The sequence below is a fragment of the Lycorma delicatula genome, chromosome 2, assembly GCF_047948215.1.
Source record: "Lycorma delicatula isolate Av1 chromosome 2, ASM4794821v1, whole genome shotgun sequence".
Taxonomy (NCBI): Eukaryota; Metazoa; Arthropoda; class Insecta; order Hemiptera; family Fulgoridae; genus Lycorma; species Lycorma delicatula.
The window spans coordinates 37,487,911-37,511,896 of record NC_134456.1 but is presented as its reverse complement, the minus strand read 5'-3'; the positions used below and the strand labels follow the sequence as shown (position 1 = coordinate 37,511,896).

General features: G+C 31.0%; 1 protein-coding gene across 2 annotated transcripts in view; it reads left to right on the top strand.

Annotated features, from left to right (window-relative positions):
- The first annotated feature begins 17,678 nt into the window (after positions 1 to 17,678).
- Positions 17,679 to 23,986, top strand: part of LOC142320662 (cysteine-rich venom protein-like) — a 43,915-nt gene continuing 37,607 nt past the window's right edge. For both annotated transcript variants that reach the window (XM_075358712.1, XM_075358711.1), the window contains exon 1: positions 17,679 to 17,833. The gene's annotated coding sequence lies outside the window, so the exon portion shown is untranslated. The remainder of the gene's footprint in view (positions 17,834 to 23,986) is intronic.

Sequence of the window (23,986 nt, the reverse complement as noted above, 5' to 3'; positions counted from 1 at the left end):
TCATAATAATTAAAAAATGACGGTCAAAGAAATTTTTTTCGTCATATTTTAATAACACGGTTCAACATTGGTTTTAGTAGGCCACGGGTTGACGAATTTTCAACCTGTATTTCTTTGAAGGAAAAAATATATCATATTAAAGCGACTTCTTATAGGAAAAGATATTCATTGACTGAAATACAAAGTTTTTTACTATTGATTGAAAGAAGAAAGGGAGAATCTTTTAACTATTTCTTTTGGTTGACAAAAAAATTATTCGAGACCATTATACAAATACAATTTCACAATTTTAGTTGGCAAATCTAAAAGCAAATAAACAAAAGAAAATGTCTTCATCTATGAATAGAATGAAGCCGATTATAATAAAAGATCTAACGAATTATCAGCATTGTACCACTGCTTAACAAAACTTCAAATTCCAGAATGTATTAGTGAAATTCGCTTTGCCTGTGATTGTTGGTTGGCAAAGGAAGTACACAACCGTGGTTGGAATGTTTGTGTGGTTTCTGAATTTTGCTCCCAAAATGTGAAACAATTACTACTAGTTTTCCCTATAGTTGGCCACTCGTTTCTGCCTGCAGACAGAGTTTTCGGTCGCATTTAAAATTGAATTAAAGCTTAGAATGTTATATTGTTAACCATGCGTTGTACGATGTTGTTTTTTCAGATTTTGGAACTGTAGTCTCATTAAAAGACAACATCATATTTGATCGGAAGAGTATTGTCCAAACAGTAATTAAACCTCTCGGGAAGTGGCATTTTAGATTTAACCCTTCAAGAAGATTAAAATTCAGAAGAACAAGAAAGGTGATAAAATACTAATATGCGGGGAGGTCAATTTCCGCAATGACATTAGAAAATTTAAAAGTATTTGCGAACTTAGGAAAGTCATTAAAGGTGTTCCTCAGCCGAATATGTTTGCAAAGGGAAGATGGCAATTTCTAAAAATAAAAATAATGATGGGAAGAAATTACTATCAAACCATTTCGGGTAAACATGGAGAAATTTAACATTTTATAAGGAATTATTTTATAGTGCATTAGAAACGGCAATAGAAAATGAGGCATCCATCTGTGAACCATATGAAGAACAGAGAAAGTTCCAAATATACTTGCATAGAATTTTATTGCAATGGACATTTTTACCAAAATATTTAATTTATTTGAGGTTTTAAATAAAATCTATTACATAATTACATAAGAATCAAAATTTGTCTTCACTTTTAATTATAACTAGCAGAAATAATCATGCTTTTTATATAATTATTACGGCTTTAAGTTTATTTCAAAACCAGATAGATGCAGATTGGGTTTCAAAAACATATCCACATAAAGTTTGTAAATGTCTCTTAAACTAAAATCATTAAGAGTTAAATTTCAGTATGAAAAATATTCTACCCTAATACTATTTCTCAAATATGTCACAATGTTGTATCAATTCATAATTTTGAAAGAACAGTTTTTCAGCTCTCCTGAAAAATTTGCATTTCTCGATGATGTGATTTTGAAACTATATAATTCATATACCATAATTAAATTTTTTTTTGTATTTAACACAAAATATATATTTTACTAAAAACATGCATAATTTTAATTATCGTCTTACCATATATTTGTCATAGGAATTTCCTAAATGTTTCGCCGCATCAATGTATCAGCATCATCAGGGAATGAAAATATCCACAATTAACGTTTTACGTCAATCTTACACACAAAAAACACATAACATCACACCACAATATTACATATTAAAGTACATATTTACAAGAAGCACGCAAGCAAATTGCCATGTTACTAAGTCTAGGCCTGAACTAATTAAATTCTATTAATCTTCATTTATTTGTTCATTAATGAGTTTTGAACTGAGCGATTTTTTATTTTTGTATATTTATAAACCTTCCCGTGCATCTATATTATATAGCCTTTTTTGTTTGACAAATTAGTGGTAAGGTGGTAATTAAAATTCTAAGTTCTAAAAAAAAAAATTCTTAAGTTCTAAAGTTCTAGTAAAAAAATATATATACACCATACCATAAATATGATAAAATAGTAATATTAAATTACTAAATAAATATAAAAAAATTACAGAAATATTAAATACATAAATGTTAAATTACACTTTCAACTTACCTTATTTTAATTCAGTCTGCAGAGAATAAAATGTTGAAAAAATATAAGGTAATTACACGTCTCTATTCACTGTTACTCATTGTGTTTTTAATGTCTTTTTAGTTAATTTTCAATACTTCTATAAATTATGAAATCATGTCTTCTACTGTCAAAATTTTATAATGAATGTGAATGTTTACTTTCTTTATAATTTTTAAATGATTGCTATGAAACAGAATTTATAATAATTTTATTGTTACTTTAATTTTTAACTTTGTATACTTAATTTTTTTTATTATTTTAACTTACAGTGTACAGTTTTGTACTTGTGTTCACATTAAGTACTTAGAACTTGCTCTTTATGATTGCAGCTTTGGTTAATGATGTAGTCTAGATACTGAAAACTTTGAACTAGATCAGTTATCAAAGAAATATTAAAATGGTTATTTTTTAAATAAAAAAAGAAAAGTTAAAAATATTGATTTAGATAAATTTTTTTTGGTTGCCGTAGACATTTTTCTTGATAAAGAACATCAGAGAAACTATTTAATCACTCATTTTAAACACATTCACTTGATCTTTGGATTATAAAATATATAAAATAGATGGATATACTATTAACTTTTTTTTTTTGCGAAAGTAGATTAAACTCATCTATACTAATTTCTAATAAAAATAAAAATGTTAAATTAAGTATTTAATTTACTGAACTATATTTAGCACAAGAAAAGTGATTAACTTATTTTAAAATTTTTACCGTTTTAGGAAAAGCCTGAGTTCATAAAAATATATAAAATGTGTTGAATGATCTGTGTAATTACGGCTTCAAAATCAGCCGGTATTAGGTTTAATTTCTAAACATTGTAATAATGACGAATTTTCTTAACTGGGATTTCTCGGAGTCTGTTTCTTTCTGTAGATATGAAGACATATTTTTTTACCTATCATTTTATTCACCTAACTTTCTTCCAAAAATATATGTATTGCTTGTCATAAATCGTAATACTAAAATAAATTTTAAAAAAAAATGTGGACACCACGTGACTTCCTTGTAAGCCTATTAAATTACATATACACATTTTTTGCTGCACTTCATTTAAACTTATTTCATTTGAAAGTGAGATACGATCCTTCAATTCTTTAATAAAGTGGACAGTTACCCAATTGCATTGTGGTGGACACCACATTGCATCACATTTTTTGTGGTGTCTGTATCAGCATTTTATACTGATTTATGTATTAATTTTCTTTCATCCAAGTAGTTATGTGGTATAAGTGAAAATTTATCATGCACACATCGGTTTGAATCCTACTTCATATACATATATTTTTTTACTTTTTTTAAAATTTAAATATATTGATTTAATAATAATTACATTGTAAGGCAAAAAAATTAATGTTTCGCCAAGTGTGATACCATTTCTTGAATTGCTTTTTTGCATACATTACACATCTGTAAATACAATTTTTCTATCACCCTTAGTTTTAAATAAATTACGCTTCAAAAAATATGAAAGGAAAATCTAGTTAAAATCTGTAAAATTTATAATTTTGCATGCCCACACCTGTGTTGGAATGATTTCACTGATTCTTTTCTTTTACAAATAGTCTCAAACACATCCCGAATTAATGTCAAAGAGTAATTGGCTAACATGTTAGTATTTCATTTTCCTTTATACCGGCTTTCCATCACCGAAATGTCTTGGTGGAAATGTTCATCGTGCTCATTACTTACGTCTCTGAGGTTGTCCGGGGAGGAAATGTATTTTCAAAGACGTATTAAATCCCATAACTCTGTATGATGTAAGAAGTTGATTAATAATATCGTGGTAATTGTCAGATTTTTGTTTGCCGAGAAAGTTTTTGCAAACTTCTTTAAATGAAGCCCAAGCTGCACTTTCTACATTATTTAATATTGAGTTAAATACATCATCTTTGACCAACTCCCTTATTTGAGGATCAACAAATATCCCTTCTTTAATTTTTCCTTCACTTACATTCGGAAATTTCTGCGTGATGTACAAAAATCCGCAACTATCCTTCTTCATTGCTTTTACAAATTTTTTCATTAGTCCTAGCTTGATATGGAAAGGAGGTAAAAATATTTTTTTGGGTTCAACTAAGGTCTCATGAGTAATATTTTTCCCATCTGGAGTTAAGTTGTCTCGTTTCATCCACTCTTTGGTAACATAATATTTATCCCTAGCTCGGCTGTACCATTCGCAAAGAAAACATATAGTATATAGTATAGCCTCACTGCATGCCTAATAAAATAGCTGTAACTTTGAAATCACCACATACATTCCAGCTATATTTTTATAATTTATTTTTTCAAGAACGTCTTTCATCACATTGTACGTCTCTTTCAAATTAATACCATAAGCGATTGGTATCGAAGTATATTTGTTACCGTTGTGTAGTAGAACCACTTGTAAACTAAACTTGGATGAATCTATGAAAAGGCGCCAGTCCTCAGGTTTATGAACTTGTCCCACGTGCAACATAAGCTCATCAATATTTATGCAATAAACCAAAGTATTTTCATTAATAAAGTACTGAGAAAGTTATTTTTCTTGGCTTTGAAAGCCCAAAGTTTTTGTATGTTTTTGAAGTAAATTCCAACATTGCAGTCTTGATTCTAACAGTTCATCTTGATTTTTTGATAAATTTAAATCCCTAACCAAGTCATTTAATTCACCTTGTGATATAAAATGTGGCTTATTGGAAGATAATTGAAAATCAAAATCATTGTTGTCTTCTTCAGAACTGTCTGATTATTCATCGCTGATTTTGAAAATACATACACAGGTGGTTCAAGAAATGAAATAATTTCACTGTGTGGTACAGGCCTGATTGCAGATTGCAATGTAGGATATTTTACACTGTGTTTAGATTTTTTAGAAATTCCAGATACACTTGTTAAACAAAAGAAACAATCGGTTACATGATCCTTTGGTGCAAGCCAAACCATAGGTATACCAAATGGCAAAGCCTTCCATGTACCTTTCAGACATCCTCTTAAATATACAAAACAATTAGCGCATACTATATGAGGAGCCGACGTTTTATCCTGATCACCAATTTTACACTAAAAGTACAAATGATATGCTTTTTTAAGTAAAGGTGTAATGTATTTTCTGTTTTATTTTACGGTAAGCTCGCCACATACATGACGAAAGGAATCCACATCATTTACATAATTTCAAGTCATTATGACATTGCACTGTTAATAAACTTAAGAAAGCAATAAGACTGAACAAAATTAATTCATTCCTAAATCCAGTGCTTAATACAAACAACTCAGCTGTGATTTCAGCTACATGTTTTGACCTGCACAGACTTGATTAATCTTGCCCATGAAGGCTCACTCTTCAGTATTAGATATGATGTCATTAAGTGACTATGATATTATTTAATTCTTTGCTTAATATTGTTTATTTATAACTTACAAATTATGTTAACAAAATTAATAAAAAATGAGCTAACAAAATACATTACAGAAGCTTAAAATGCTAACTATATGTTGAAAAATTAAAAAAAAAAATCTTTAATTAAATTTTTTTTTCAAAAATGGAGGGCAATAAAAAGATTCTGAGTTCATATTCATTTTCAGCACCAAAAAACAGATTAAAATCATGTATCACATGTTAGGAAACAAAAATTATGTTTATCAGTGTAATTTACACTTGTCATGTGTAAAACAATTAATTTTGCCTTATAATTTATACCAAAAAATTTAAATGTATGATTATTTTTCACTAACTATAATTAAAAAATAATTCATTAGCGATAGTAACATGTATGTGTGTTTGTGAACGAATTGCAAGAGGACTAGTTGAAAGATTAAAAAAATTTTTGCAAATTCTTGGGTTTTCTGTATCAGGACAAGAAGTAGTAATATTCATTATAATATTATAAAATAACCCTTAGGGGGGGGATGTGTTTGTGTAGTGGAGGTAAAACATTTATTAATTACCTTGTACAGCCTGAAAGTCCAGCTAAATAAGATTTAAAATGGAATGAATTTTGGGCATTGTTTACTTTTAGTCTACAGATTACTGTTTTTTTTTCAACCATTTTTAAAATAACTGAGATTTCTCAGAGTCTGTTTCTTTCTGTAGATATGTAGATAAATATTTTCAGCTATGAGGAAATTAAAACAAACATTGAAGAATCAAGTTAGTTTTTTTCTTTATAAGTGAAAAATAATTTACAATATAAATATATTAACATTTGTTGACAACCTGATAATTTTGGCAAAAGACATTATAGGTGAAAATCAAAATTCAAGATTTAGAAAATTGTGTAAACAAAATTGCTACAAATTTCATATGATTAAACAAAATGGTTTGCTAAAAAAATGAAAATTTCTGAAGGAGAATAAATCAAAAAGATCAAAATTTAAATGTTATGGTGTAATAATTACCCCGAACGTATTAGAAAAAAAGGAAGCAGCTTATAAATTTACAAGAAACATTCACAATGAAAAATCCTTATCCAAAAACACAAAATTAAGGCACTACAAAACCCTAGTTTAACTACAAAAAGTGTTATATAGTACAGAAAACCTATAGTATGTCTAAGGAAAAATTCTAGAAAAAAGTAAAAAACAAGAATTTTAGGAAAAATTCATCACCTAGAACTCAAAGATAATATTTATAAATAAAGAAAACAAGCAGAAATTAATCAAAATTTTGAAAAAGTGGATCACATACTGAGAAAGAGAACATTCAAATTTTATAGTTTCTTATATAGAATCTATAAAAACTAGATTAACAAAAAGAAATTTTAATTTTTTTTGAAGGAAATTATTAAATATTTCCAAAGAAGTAATTTTTGACAGACATTCTTTTAGAAAACTAGGTGATGGACCAAGCTGCTCTGAAATTCGAGAGTTCCACTGTTCAAGTCCTAGTAAAGTCAGTTAGTTGTTTTTACACGGATTTGAATACTAGATCGTGGATACCAGCGTTCTTTGGTAGTTGGGTTTAAATTAACCACACATCTCAGTAATGGTCGAACTGAGACTGTACAAGACTACACTTCATTTACATTCATAAATATCCTCATTCATCCTCTGAAGTATTATCTGAAGAAAAAGAAAGAAAGGTGATGAACCAAAGAAAGGAGAGAAAATTTAAGGCAAAAAAAATACAAATTTAGGAAAATGAAGTCAGGATTATGTATGAATAATCCTTAAGAGGTGTCAATTTAAAAAAAGTTTATAGTTTTTACCTTAGTATGAAATTATAAATTGCAATATTTCTTATCTATATCTATATATCTGTATATATATATATACAGCTATGTAACTTATTGATTTTTAATCATGATAACATTGCTGTTGTATAATGATAGGAAAAAGAAATTAATGTTTTTACCATATGGCTAGTGCTGCTGTAAGTTGATTTGTTGTTTTTCTAGATGATTATTCAGTTTTCTATAATTCCAACATCATCTTTATCATATGTAGAATTTTCGCACACTACAGAATGCAATTTTTCTTTTCTTCTGAATCACTACCTAATGGTGGTTCTGACTTTAAAAAAAAAAATCCAGCTTTCACACATATAACCCACTAGGTTGGTCTAGTGGTGAACACATCTTCCCAAATCAGCTGATTTGGAAGTCGAGAGTTCCAGTGTTCAAGTCCTAGTAAAGCCAGCTATTTTTACACAGACTTGAATACTAGATCGTGGATACCGGTGTTCTTTGGTGGTTGGGTTTCAATTAACCACATATCTCAGGTATGATCGAACTGAGAATGTACAAGACTACACTTCATTCACACTCATACATATCATCCTCTGAAGTATTATCTAAACGGTAGTTACCGGAGGCTAAACAGGAAAAAGAAAGAAAGCTTTCACACATAAGTATATTATAATTATTTTGTTACATACTTAGTTATGTATAGAAATGAATGATTAGACCAATCTTGGTTTGTTTGTTACATGTTTTGATTGCACCCATTGACACATCTCATGTATTAATGAAATTTACAAAAACATATTTTTTTTGCTATTAATTGATTTATATTTATTAATAATCAACACTGTGTTTGAATATGTGATTTATACAGGTGTCCCAAAATCACTTTACTTAACTGAAAAATTATAAATAAGTCTCCATGTGTTAGATGTTTTCATTTTGCAGAGTCACTTCTCAGTTTTAAAAAACAACTTCTAATTAGCTGATTTTGTTGCTGATTGTTTTAATACATCTTGTGAATAGCAAGTATGAATTGCAAACTGACAACACAGCAGTGCTTGTTTATGCTTCAATGTTTGTAATAAATACTCGTAGTAGTGAAATAATGATGCTGTAATTTCAAACAAAAATTAATGGTGACATTTAAAAAGATCCTTTAGCAATTAAAGAGACCAACTTAGTTAAATCAGAAAATTGTCAGTACTCCAAGATCGATAAAAAAAACTTCCTGTGAAGCAAAGATTTATTTGAATAGTGTTACTGTGGTTTTTTTTTAATCGACTAGTCAGAGAATTTGAACTGGCCAGTTAGTTGGATATCTCGGAATTGGTGCCCCGCTGTATCATGTTTTCATTATTATTACCTAATATGTAAATTTTGGATTATATACAGTTCATTTCTTAATTCACACATACACACATATATATATATACACACATACAACCTACCTACCCCACCAGGCTGATCTTGTGGTTAACTCATGGCAAATCAGTTAAAAACAGCGGATTATCAAAGTTGAAGGTTCTCAGGTTCAAATCCTAGTAAAGGTTTTTACACAGATTTATAAACTAAACTTTGGATACCAATGTACTTTGTGGTTGGGGTTCAATTAACCATACATCTCAGGAATGGTAGGTCTGAGTGTACAAGACTACGCATTGTTTACATATCATCCTCATCTCATTGGGTCATGGTAGGGTTTCTTTATTGTACACTTGTTGAACAAATTGCAAAGTGCATATTAAAAAAATAAAATACATACATATATATAATGACTTCGATAGCACACTGCATATAAATAACCATATAGTAGCCCTGAAAAGGGCCATTTTTGTCTTTGATTGGCTTCAGCAGCTCATTGTTAGCTGCATTGTTAACTGATAGCAGTTAAGGGGTAAGTTTGTATAACTTCGCAAATATTTTGAACTTCAGCTTGAAAATTTACCAAAATATTTTTGAAAGTGTATAATATCAGAAAATGTAAAAAAAAATTAATTTTTTTTAACGCCTCAAAAAAATGAAGAATCTTGAAAATAAAAAAAATACTCTCTTGCTACTGGTATATTCTGATTGATACATTTCTTTAATAAATGTTTTGTTATATATTTTAAGAAATTTATATTTTAAGATTTTTATTGACTGATGAATTAACTCATTTAATTCTATGAATTACTTTTTAAAGATTTTGGTTTATTTTATTCGTTAAACATTTGTTTTTCACAGGAATTATATAATTCTGCTATTTTCTGCGATTACATTTAGCATTTCTATTTGAATTTTTGCCACTTAAAAATTGTTGCCCGATCTTCCATAAAGGCAGAAAAATTTCTTCTTAGATTGTCATTTTTATAACTTAAACATTTTTTTTCTACTGCATTTAGTTTCAATGTTTTCCTCCATTCATTTACGACTATCTAGAACACAATAAGGGACCATAATCAATAGTCTCATTATTTTATTCCTTTTTTTGAATTTAAAGGTTCTGATAATTCCAAATAAATTTAACTTCAGAAAAGGTATTAGAAATTTATCATTTATGTCCATTTCACCATTCTATCCCAGATTATTAATTTTACACAAACTATTTATTTTTTCCGCACAAAATCTTTGCTTTCTAAACCACCTTGATATGTTTTCCAAATTGTTTATTATTGTGCTCTTCTCTCTATTGTATTCTTTACAACTTTTATAAGATTTTAAAGGTTACTGAAAGAAGAGACTCCTCTGTAATTATTGACTTCCATTTTGTCTCTTCTTTTGTGTAGACGATGAATTGGGGCAGACGGTGCCTATTCTTGTAGGATTTTTTTGGTCTTCCAAATGTTTACAAATATTTTCTCTAACAGATCGTACATTAATTAGCTAATAATCATAATTTTAAGAATTACACAGTTATTGGGTTCTCGCCCGGATGCTTTATTATTTTTTAGAGATCTGATATTATTCTTTATTTGTTGTTTATTCAGGGGACTTGAGTTTTCTAGTTCAGTTACAGGTTTCAAACTATTGAGCTTTTCTTTGGGTTTTTAGCAGTTTCAACAGTTTTTCAAAATAATTGGCTAAAAATTGACTATCACAAGTTTATATGACTGTTATATCTAAAAATATTTTTTCTTAAATTTTATATGTATCTTTTATAAAATAATTTTCTTTAGGAAATAGAATATTTTATCGTAATAAAAAGCTCAGTTTATTTAAATTTCAGATTTAGAAATATGTTTATAATATATAAATTGTGATTATTATGTGATGTTAATATAATGAAAACTTTAACATCCATTTAAATATTTAAGTGGATTAAACTATAGTTTATATACTCGTGTATTTTAAAAATTGTATTTTTAATTAATTTTCGTACATTCAATGTTATTTGTTTTTTAATCTAATAAACAAAGTTCCACAAAAAACAGATTGCTTTTTTATTTAAAATGTACACCATTCCTTTTTGTAAAAACAATCGATTGTATTATAGTGTGACCAGATGCAAGTTTATTATTTATCTCGTACTATTTAGATGATTAAAACTAAATTAAAGCTACCCGACCTACATGGTGAGAGTGTTATTCAAGTGTATCTACATCCAGGTTTGGAATTTGTGTAACCTTAACTTTTCCATTTAAAATTTTAAGTGTCCCAACCATGATGGTTTAAGTGCGGTGGCCTCATATAAAAAAAAAAGATTGTTTTGAGGTTGTAGCATTTATAAAAATCTCATTTTTCTATGTTTAATGGTTGAATAGTTATTAGTATGACTGTTTATACTTTGCCTATACAACTTACTCTTTTATTTGTCATTATTGTAATCTTAGGCAAATATGGACAACGTTAAATATAATTTGTTCCAGCTCTCTCTTCTCTAGTCTATTTCTTTTCAGACAGTCTTCTTTTTCTATTTCCAAGCTTGTAATTGAAAATTAACTTTCTAAAGAAATCCTGTTTTAAAATACTTTCTACAATTCCTACCTCTTGGACATCCAAGATAAATGTGTAGCAGTGCTAGCATCGAAAGTCAGGCCTAACTAAAATATAGTAATTTCCCAACTTACATAGAACATTTTTCACATCTATGGACGGCATACAAGTATAGCCGCAACGCTTAACACACCAGGAACCTAGTCAAAGGTGTAGCAGTGGTAGCGTCAACAGTCGGGCATAAGTAAAGTATTGTAATTCCACGACTTACATAGAACAAATTTCACTTGTATTGACGGCAGACTGGTGTAGCCGCGAGAATTAACGCACCAGGTATCTAGTCAGAGGTTTGGGCGTGCTAGCGTCGACAGTCGGCCCTAACTAAACTTTTGTAATTTCACATCTTATGAAGAACAAATTTCACTTTCTATGTTCGGCAGTCTGGTGTAGCCGGTAGACTTAACGCACCAGGTATTTAATCAGAGGTGTAGCAATGGTCGATAGTCGGTCCTAACTAAAGTATTGTAATTTTACAACTTACATAGAACAAATTCCACTTCTATTGTCGGCAGACGGGTGTAGCCGCGTGAATTAACGCTCCGGGTACCTAGTCAAAGGTGTAGCAGCACAAGCGGCGACAGTCTGCCCTAACTACAGTATTGTAATTTCTAACTTCCATACGTTAAATTACACTTGTACGGTCGGCGGACTGGTGTAGACGCAAGACTTAACGCACCAATTTCCTAATCAAAGGAGTAGCAGTACTAACGGCGACAGTCGACCTTAACTAAAAAATTGTAATTTCAGAACCTATATAGAAGATATTTCACTTGTATGGTCGGCAGACTAGTGTAGCCACGAGAATTAACGCACTAGGCATCTAGTTAAAGGTGTAGCAGTTTTAGCGTCGACGGGCCCAACTAAAGTATTGTAATTTCCCAACTTACGTAGAACATATTTCATTATATGATCGGGATATTGGTGTAGCCGCGAGGCTTAACGCACCAGGAACCTAGTCAAAGGTGTAGCAGTGGTAGCGTCACCAGTCGGGCCTAAGTAAAGTATTGTAATTTCACGATTTAAATAGAAAAATTTCGTTTGTATTGTCAGCAGACTGGTGTAGCCGCGAGACTTATCACACCAGGTACCTAGTCAAAGGAGTAGCAGTACTAGCGGCGACAGTCGGCCCTAACTAAGATATTGTTATTTCAGAACTTACATAGAACATATTTCACTTGTATGGTAGGCAGACTGGTGCAGCCACAAGACTTAACGTACCAGGTACCTAGTCACAGGTGTAGCTGTGCAAGCGTCGACAGTCGGGCTTAACTAATGTATATTAATTTCACAACTTGCATAGAACAAATTTTACTTTTATGGTTGGAAGACTGGTATAGCCGCGAGCCTTAACGACCAGGATCCTAGTCAAATGTGTAGCAGTGCTAGCGTCGGGTGTCGGGCCTAACTAAAGTATTGTAATTTCAGAACTCACGTCTAATTTCACTTGTACGGTCGGCGGACTGGTATAGCCGCGAGACTTAACGTACCAGGTATCTAGACAGAGGTGTAGCAGTTTTAGCGTCTACAGTCGGGCCTAACTAAAGTATTGTAATTTCACAATTTACATAGAATAAATTTCAATTCTACGGTCGGCGTGTATTTACGTTCTAGGTTCCTAGTCAAAGGTGTAGCAGTACTAGCGGCGACATTCGGACCTAAATAAAGTATTTTATATAAATATATATATGTACATAGGGGTAAACATACAGTTTTTTTTAATGTTTTTTGACTTGAAAGATCGAATATAAAAGGTCAGAGAAATATATCTCCAATATTTTCTACGATATCCAACGTAAAACAGGAAACTTCGGTGGCGAAAAATATGTTTTTTTTAGGTTTGAGGTAATATAAATATTGTTAAATGCCTAATAAATGCGTAAATGTTATTATTAACATATAGAAAATTTAATTCTGATAAAACTTTTGTAATAAATTGTGAAAAACAAAAAAATCAGCTAATATTGTTAAAAGAGCTGATTTTAATTTTCACAAATTCATAACAATTTTGGTTTTTTTTTTTTAATAATAACAATTTTTTTTTGTTTTTCATAAACTTTATTACATCAATTTCCCAGTACTAATTTCTCTACAGGTTTTGATAATAAAAGCATATTAAAATAATTTTTTTACAATAATACATATAAATTCTAATCCTCAGAAGTTAAGGTGAATAAAAGTATCTGTATTAAAAACAAATAATTACATTTTCTAAGGATTTAATTTTTAATAAGGAAGATCATTAGAAAATATCCCATTGAATTATATTGTTTAGTAATAAATAAATTATACGCTTTTAAAATTAATTTTAAAAGCATTTACATATAAACGCCAATTGAATATGAACCGTTACAATAATTGTAAATATATTATGTTTAAGCTCGATTAAATACTTGTTAACCACGATATAAAATTAAAATCGTGTGATTTCTATTACAAATAAAAACCAATTATTACTTATTTTAATGTTATCATAATTTTCATTATTATACGGTAAATTATTATTTGATCTAACAATTTAGAACAGTCATTTATAATAATAAAATATAACTTTTCTTCTATTATATTACACATTCCTAACTTTTTTCCAGGGCGCACAAGAAGGTGTCGTTACCCGCGCCCAGACACAACATTACTATAGTTGATAAAAAATTAACAATTAAAATTTACCTTAAAAATTAAAACGCCTATGCTGGATGCTAAGTACGAAAAAAAAACAAAAAAAAAACAATATAAAAATTTAACATAAAAAAATTAAATTGCCGTACGTAAAAAGGCAAAAACGTAATATAGTTTTAAATAAATTTTTGAATCCAGATGTACGGCCTTAAGAAATCGTAAGAAATTCGATATGATAGTCAAATCGTTCCTAAATTATCTCTGATATTGATCCCAAATTTAAATCTCTGACGCAAAGCCGCATAATAGATACAGACTACTAGCATATTGTGCCATACTGACTACCAACTGACGGTACATCACATATGGCATACCGTCAGTTGGCAGTCGCAGCGAACGCAAACTGATGCCTCAGTCTGAGTGATCAGATATCAATGACTGAACCTAGTGTGCCATATTCTCCACACGACAGTTATTTATAAACGAAGAGCTCCAGGATAATACAGTGTCTTTAACCAAACGAAGTTTGTTATCGATGATAGTATTCCATCCACTATCCCACTCATCACGAACCATACTCTTCAGAAAACAGGCAAGCTCATTCGAAACAACGCGATTAGTGAAAGGAGGCTGCAAACAAGCCTCTTTTTCCGCACGCTCATTGGCTGAAATTTCAATATGGATGGGGATCCAGCAGATGCTTACAGCGTACTACGTTGAGTATTTTCAGAGATGATAGACTGTATGTCACAGACAACAGGTTTTTTTTAAGTACATATCACTAATAGCATGCAAGACACTCGTGGAATCTGAATAGACAAATACGTGTCGGTATGTTAGGCTAAATATAGTTAAGGCCTTGTTAATCGCAAACAGCTCCGCGACGAAAATACTGCCGATATTGAGAAGGCCAAATATGTATATCCTATTACTAAACCCTAAAACACAACCAACAAAATTATCATGTTTAGAGCCGTCTGTATAAACTACAGCATCTCGATTCACGCTATTTACAATATTAAAAATTTTTTTCCTAAGATTCGTGCCCGTTTTTTGATATTGACCAAAACTAAAGCAATAATTCACGAGCGAAGACTGGCAAGGGAGGTTATTACGTTGAGTAACAGGAAGATGTATATTTAGGTAAGAAAAAGCGATGAGCTTTGATGGCTAGCGAAGTAGTAAACCTTAAAACAGTCAGTGTGACCTCATTTCACCGGGGGAACTGAAATCCAGGTGAACTTTTTAGCTTAACTCGATAACAAAGGTTTTCGGACATATGTTTTTTTCTTTTTTTCCCTACATCCCTGGGCCGGACATCCACTAAAGTATACGCGGCCCAGGGACATGTCCTTGTGACTCTAAGAGGGCCTTTCCACCCACCGGCAGTATGTCCGGTAGGTCAGCCCCCCCGGTTCCGGATCTTTTCATATTGCCTCCCTCTAATCCTCCACGCGCAAGGAAGACCCGGCTATGCCGTCTCCCCCCCGCCCGCGGAAGACCGGGTCTCGGTCTTTCCATGCCTGCCTCAAACCGATAGCACCAGCCCCAGCAAGCGTCGAAGCGCCCCCAGGAACCGGCGCCACCGGCCGGGACTCGGTCTTTACTTGACCCCTGTTAGACTCCCCAAGAGTTCCCACCCCTTCTCTGGTACCGACATACCTAAGCATGCCGGCCCTCCAGGATGGGACTGTCCTCTCTGCCCTATCGTCACGCCTGTCCCCCACGATGCCTCTCTTCTTCCTCCTTGATTCTGAGGATCGAGCTCGCGAAATTAGAGAACCAGTCCCAGTTCCTGCTATCCTGTAATAACCATTTGACAAGGTTATCCGGTGTGAGATTATTACTCCTGATTTCATATCTGAAACCCTCCCATTTTCGACAGTTGAAAATAGTGTGTTCCGCGTCGTCCTCCTCGTGGCAATCTGAACATTGTGATGTCTGCCTTTTCCCTATTCTAAAGAGATACTTGCCAAACGACCCGTGTCCTGTTAAGAGTTGGGCCGTATGGAAATTTAATACACCTTTTAATTTGTTTGTCCACTCCTTCAGATCAGGGATTAGCCTTCGTGTCCACTGTCCCACTTGAGAAGCGGACCAAACGGTTTGCCAACTGTTAATAATCATGTTTTCCACCTTAGATTTTGTCATGCCTTCCGCCCTCATTCTTCTGCCTTTTATTTGAAGCTCTATAGGAGGAATCTCAGCTAGTACACATAATGCGTCGTAAGATATTGTTCTGTAGCCTAGAACTACTCGGATTAAGGCCACTCTATGTACGCTTCTCATTTTGCTTTTGTTACGTTTTACGTTCATAGCACTTTCCCAGACTGGGGCTGCGTATAGTATAATTGACATCAGTGCTGATGTAATGAGCCGCGTAACTGCCAATTTTGGTGCACCGCGATTATTAAATAATCGCGATTATTTAATAATCGCGATGCACCACCGGTAATTAATAATAATAATAGATTATTAAATCTTAGGGGCTTTGGATGTTGGGGCAACCTTTTGACAGACCATGTTAATATGTTGGCCGAATTTTAGGCTTCTGTCTAAGTACACTTCTAAGTATTTTGCGTTGTTGACTTCTCGTATGTTTTCACCTCTTATCTCAATATTTATGCTCCTGACTCTTCTCTTGTCCGAGAGTAAGATGCATTTGGACTTGGTTGGAGACATCTGCAATTGGTTGTTAGGCCAGTTATCTATTAATTGTAGAATCTATTAAACTCTAGAATCGGTCCCAAATTATTTCTCTTTCCTACTGAATCACCTTGTATATATATATATATATATATATATATATATATATATACATACGTATATATATATATATATATATATATATATATACATACGTATATATATATATATATATATATATATAATTTATATTACATAATAAATTTTGTAATAAGTGAAAAATTTGATCAAATAAATAATTACAAAGATATTGAAGATTAAAAATTAAGATGGCCGCCATTTTGAAACTTTTGATGATGACGTTTTCAAAATTTTTTATTTTGTAGAACAAGACACTAGAGTTTTACATTTGTCAAATTTAATTAAAGTAGGTTTATCCGTTCCTGAGAAATAATATTTTTTGTTGAAAATCAAAAATGGCGTCTAGAATGAAAACAAAGCAAAATATGACTTACATCGATATGAACCTTTTTGCTCATTTTGGTATCCTGAATCAGTACCTGAAGTTCGGGAAATACGTCCCGAAACACTCTGTAAATATTATTTATACCTCAGCATCTACGCTGATGCATTTTACGGTTTTTGAGCGTTTGTTAATTCTGAATTTGTTTTTATTTAATCAAATTTAATTTAAATAAAAAGAAACTGCTTTTTTATTTATTTAAAATTCTATTTTGTTTTTAGTAGTAAGAAATGTAAATTATATTTGTGTATTGATAATAATACGTCGGAAATCGATACTTGGAAGAACGTAAACTCATTGAATGTTGATAAAAAAATAAAATAAAAATAATTTAATTAATCTCCATTATTATTAAATTACTTCGTAAAACGTGTATAAATTTTTACCTTTTCATTGTTGAGAACTTATATTTAATAAGAAGTTTAAAAAGAAAAAATTTAAAAACGTTAAAAGAATAAGACGACATACGTAAAAGATATATGAATAATATTAATTGTACAATTTCTGGTGTGAGACATAGACTAATAACTCGCATAATTTAAGAACGTAAAATATGTAGTAGTAATAAACGATAAGCATAATAAAATGTTTCAGTTCAAGTAATCGCACCAGCCCGGTTACTAGTATGAATCTGATTACTGATCGTAGCATTTACACTAACATGTACGTACTATATATACATGAGTAAGTTGCCAGTCGTATGCTTTTTCATTTAGTAATTCTTCCAACAGCAACTAGCGAAGGTCCACCGTCATCGGTCAGTAGTAAAATTTAACATTGTTATAATTATTTATTTTTATTTTAGTTATTATTTGTAGAACAGCTTCATAATGACCGATAATAAAATGCTTTGTTTTTTTAGTTTTTATTTTATTTAGGCATAAATTATAAATTAAAATAATGTTAATTATAAATTATCACTCGTTTGTCAAATATAACCTTCTAATGTAAAGAAAAACTATTTAAAAAAATTTGGTCTAAAAACATTAAAATTTAGTGAATAATGAGAAATATAAGTTTATTAAATATTTTATCGTTAATAGAGAATATTTTTAAACATTTTTACACGATTCATTCGGGTGTAAACGTTGCGCATATAATTTATATAGACGTAACGTTGAGTAAGTTGAACAGGTCGAAAAACGATCATTCTAGTTTAGTGAAAACAAATTTCAGTAAATCGATTTTTACTTCCTTGTACGAAGTAAAGGAAGTATTGTGATCGCGAAAAATTTCGGTTTTCAGAATTCAATGGAAATATCCATTTTGATTAGTTTCGGCGTGACATCTGTACTAACGTATGTATCTTGCTTAACTCAAAAACGATTTGCCGTAGAATGTTGAAATTTAGTTTTAGGACTGTTGTAACATCTAGTTGTGCACTTCCCCTTTTGATTGCAATCGACTGGACCAAAAGTGTCCAAAAAATCCCAAAATCCAAAAAATTGGATCTTTTCTTAACTGCAGTAATAAGACCTCATCGAGAGCTTTTCAACGATATATCAGAAATGGTACTTAGTTTCATTAGTTTCAGAGTTATAGCCAAATTAAATTTTAATTAATTAAATATTTGGAACTTACAAGGGGAAGTCACATCGGTTCGAATCCAACTTCATTTCCGACTTTTGTTTTTAATTTAAATTCTCTGATTTATTAATAATTATTAACCTCTGATTGTAAAAATTTTTACAATAAATAAAATTCAGTAATATCAATAAAAAGAAAATATCTGAAGTTATTAGTGAAATAGAATTATGTATTTTAAAAATGTGTTATGTTATTTAATAGGCGTATAAGGAAGTCATGTGGTGTCCACATCAGATTTGGTGAAACATCTGATTATTTAATTGAAAATTAATTGATTATTAATTGAAAATTATAATTTAGAATCGTATTGTTATTATTTATGCATTTGTTTTAGTCTACTTGATAATAAATATCGCTATAAAATTTAGTGCCCTTCTGCTGTTTAATTTTTGTTTTCATTTTGTTGACGGTTACATCATTAAAATTAAAAAAAAAATAGTATTAGATAAATATAAGACTTACATTTATTTAAAGAGTAATAAAGGGACTTATACTATAACCTAATATTTCAGGTAAAATTATTGAATTAATAATTGTATAAATATTTGATGTTAATAAAAACTGATATCTTAGCAATTGTGTTATTGTCCACTTTTATTAAAGAATTGGAGGATCGTATCTCGCTTTCAAGTGAAATAAGTTTAAATGAAGTGTAGCGTTAATGTGTATATGTAATTTAATAGGCGTACAAGGAAGTCATGTAGTGTCCACATCAGAGTTGTAAAGCGTAAATTTCAAATTCAACTTCAAAAATATAACGTAATAATTAAGTAGTGAAATTAACTTCATTATTTCATATTTTTGTATTTTACAAAAATCATAAAAATGTATAAAAGAACACCCATCATTATACAAAATGTATAAAAAAACACCCAAATTAGACAGATAATAATACTTCAATGAATTAAGAAACTTTTTTTAATATTTAACACTTTCCTTGTTTCTTTTCCTTATTTGTATTATAATTTAAAAATAAAAAAAGTAGTTAAATATATAATAAACATTATATATGCACTATTTTTAGTATTCCTCTGATACACTGATATCGAATTGGTTAACTCTTGTTACTAAATTAATATATTCCATTCAAAACTATTTGAATGGAATTTTCTCTGAACGAAATTAGCGTATATCGCTAAACTTTGTGCTAGTTTTTATTTGGAAGAAATAATAATTGCATACCCTGCCGATCTCCGTTGAGGACTGGTAGCGTCTCTGCCTTTCATCCGAAACGTTCTGTGTTACAAATATAGATCAGGTTAGATTTTTCATACATTAGAAAAACTCATTCATAAAAAAAAGGATCAGGGGTAGTTTTAATCGAACATACTTTAAATATTAATTACCGGAGAGAATTAACAAATTAACAGTGAAATTTTGTTAAAGATTTTTATTGAAATTTATAGCTTTTCATAAATATTATTATATTATCATTTCCCTTTCTGCGCTTTTCCGCTGGTAAGACAGAATATATATTTATCATTATTATTATTTTTTTTTATAAAAGCTGTTTATAATTCATTCAGGCGGGTCCTAGGTATTCGGTGGAATTTATACCAGATAAAAGAATGACACTCATAAAATATGTAGATTTACGTTATGTTTAAGTGGGATAACCGTGTCGAATGTAGGTGATATCTACGGAAGGAGCTGATATCCCTTAGGAGCTTTAAAACAACATTTTGTTTCAAGACTTACTAGAGAAAGTAAGTGAAATAGTTTCTGCATTGCATTCTCCATTGAGTTCGCTGAGTCGGCTATAAATTTGGCTCAGTAGTATACGATGTCGCTGTGTACCAGCATAGCAAACAACAACCAAACTATAGCTGATATCCAGATTTACAAGTAACACTTTCATTTAATTCATCATAGGGATTGATTGTAAAGGGAATCTTTTTTTTTATGATTAATTCACCACATAAGCTTCGAAGATTGTACAAGGAAATTAGAAATGGAAATTTTGTAGCGTATGAAAAATACCGGGATACCTGACTGGGATTCGAACCCAGAACCTCTGGATAAAAGGTCGAGACGCTACCACTCTGCCACGCGCCAGGGAGATCAGTACTTTCAGAACAGCAAATCTGAATTGTGGCTTTTCTACATCAGATTTTTTACACTCACTTGAGGATAAAAGTTAAGTAAAAGTGAACAAGTGATTTCAGTAATTATATTTTTACTTCTTGTACGAAGTAAAGGAAGTATTGTGATCGCGAAAAATTTCGGTTTTCAGATTTCAACGGAAATATCCATATTTTGACCATCCCTGAATCCATTTTGACTAGTTTCAGCGTGACGTCTGTACGTACGTATGTATCTCGCATAACTCAAAAACGACTAGCCGTAGGATTTTGAAATTTTGGATTTAGGAGTATTGTAGCATCTAGTTGTGCACCTCCCTTTTTGATTGCAATCAACTTTCTTCTTTTTTTTTAAGAGATGAAGGAACCCCATTTACGGGCGCCTAGGCAGTGGCAGTGTCGGGCTCGCTAACAGGTTCTGCAAGAGGTTATTAAATGCGTATGTGTTCCTGCGCACTACCGATTAAACCTCCACCCCTGCGGCTACACACCCTTCCTGGTACAGCTGGTGTGCATTACTTCAGGAAGGGGGAATACGCCCTCACACACATTTAGAAACTACAGTCAACAGACACCGACCTCACACACCCACAAGGTACTTCACATTGGACTAAAATCACACCACACACTCCGCAACATCCAATCATCACTCCAGAATACATACCTCATACCGCAAAATCCACACATCACATCATATCAAGCAGTCACATCCAATCATATAAACAAACACCTCACAGGCAATCGAACACTACAGCATACCTATTTCACGGGTCAACATCGGACGCTGGAGCGCAGTACCCAGGTCTCATCTCACCCAGGCAACCCCCACACGTACGGGGAACCTCCTGGGCTCTCATCCGCGCGCCTGAACGCCTCCGCACCCTCCGAAGACCCCTTCTTAGCCTACGATTTTCCTTGATAATGCGTAATTTTATCATTACCGCTCTTGCAAATCAGGAAACGGCAGACCAATATTCTTCACCATACATCATAATCCCCATTAGTTCCTCTGGTTCAAACATTACATCTCTTCCAATGGCATCCATCAACTCCTCTCATTCTGTGTTAAAACAAGGAAAACAAAAGAACACAAGGAACGCTGACTCCTCAACCTCACAGTCGGGGCATCCATCCGAGTAATCCAACCCAAAACGGAATAGATATTCTCTAAATCTCTCATGGCCCGCCAGTAACTGAGTTAAATTAAAATCCAGCGAGCCATGGGTTCTTCTGGATCATCTTCCACTCCTTTATTACTCTATAGGTCCACCTGCCCTTCTCACATCCGTCCCATCTTTCTTGTCATGCCCTCATCAAATCCTCCGTGATCACCGAACTCGCCTCTCTCTTCTCAGTCGGATTCAAGGAACCAAGTTTTCGTAGCCTTCTCCTGCGTGCGATCGCTAACTCTACGACTGAACCAAAAGTGTCCAAAAAAGCTCAAAATCCAAAACAATTGGATATTGTGCTTTTTCTTAACTGCAGTATTAAGCCTTCACTGAGAGCTTTTCAACGATATATCATAAGTGTTACTTATTTTCATTGGTTACAGAATTATGAAATTTTAATTAATTAAAAGCCAAATGAAATTTTAATTAATGAAATATTTGGATCTTAGAAGGGGAAGGCCATATCGGTTCAAATCAGACTTCATCTCCTTTATTCTTAACTTTTTTTTAATTTAAATATATTGTTTTATTAATAATCATTAACCTCTGATTGTAAAAAATTTGTACGATAAATAATAATCCAATAACAACAATAACAAAAATAAATATTAAAAAAATATCAGAAGTTATTAATGAAATAAAATTTGATGTACTTTTCATTTAAAAAAAAAAAGTGTATTTGTAATTTAATAGGTGTTGGAGGAAGCCCTGGAGGTGCCCATCAGATTTTTTTGTGAAAAAGAAATTAATAAACAAGTAAAATTTGAACACGACTGGCTTAGGGAAATAATAATTTTAATTTTAAAAAATTACGTTATGAATTTACTATATTAAAAATAAAAATTATGGTATGATGCAACAGAGATTTCTGTGAAAGTATCCAACGGGGTCAAAAAAAAAAACAAAAATCAATAAATGATATATTTATTGCAATAACTGCTAGATATAAAGCTGCAAGTATGCAATATTTTAATTTATATAATTTCATTAATAATTATATTATTAAGTATTATTATTATTATCACCATCAATAATTAAATTTTTATATATATTTTTATTATATAATTTTTTTCTCATTTTCTTTATCTATTCGTTATTTTTCATACGTTTTTGTATTATTATATTTATTTATCCTCTTTTCATTCGTCAGAGATTTCTAAATAATTGTTATTAAGAAATTTATTTACACGGAAATTAAGTAAATATGAATGAAATTAATTATTTACGTATTTATAAATGTTTATAAAATATGTTTATAAAGTATTTATGTCATTAAGTTTTATGTCATTATTTTAGTTTTTTCTTAACTTTCTAATGATAATATTACCGTAAAATTTTTAAACATTAAACTTTTTCAGATAAATTAAGTGAAAAAAGTTTTTAAAGGAAAGTATGTATTATTTAAGCAGACAATTTGAAGATATTTTTTCAATATTTTGGGGCCAACGTTTCTTACAATTTGATTGTTATAATGCAATGATAAGAAATATTGAGCTAAGAATACAAAGAAGAGTAAGAATATATGTGTATTCTTACATAGAAAATTAGATGGAACATTTAGGGTAAAATATATATATATACATCACTTCACTTACAGAAAAACTTATCATATTCTTTGTAATAGTATATATGTAACTTTGTTATTTTTTTGTTTTCATTTCATTTCAAATTTTTATCAAAATGAAGATTTCTCTCCTTTGTTTTTATTACAGGTCTATTTACTTTAAAAAAAAAGCCAGCAGTCGTAACTGATGAAAAAAATTAGGCTTATTATTTTCCTCCTACTCTTGAATGAAATTAACCAAATACATAACCAGCGACATATTAATGCAATGCAATCATCTATTAGTACAAGAAAGTGTAAGTCCAGAAAAAGTACAGAAGAGTGTTTTGCCCCTTATTCCATTACGGGGATTTGAATAAGACTAAACATAATCAGAAAGTATCTTAGCTTTCCAAGGGGCATTAAAAGTTTACCTATCCTTTGAGTAAAGTTCTGAGATATTACACTTATGAGATCTATATCTTCTTTTCTTGCCCCTTGACCAAATGTGACCGAAATTATACGGTATT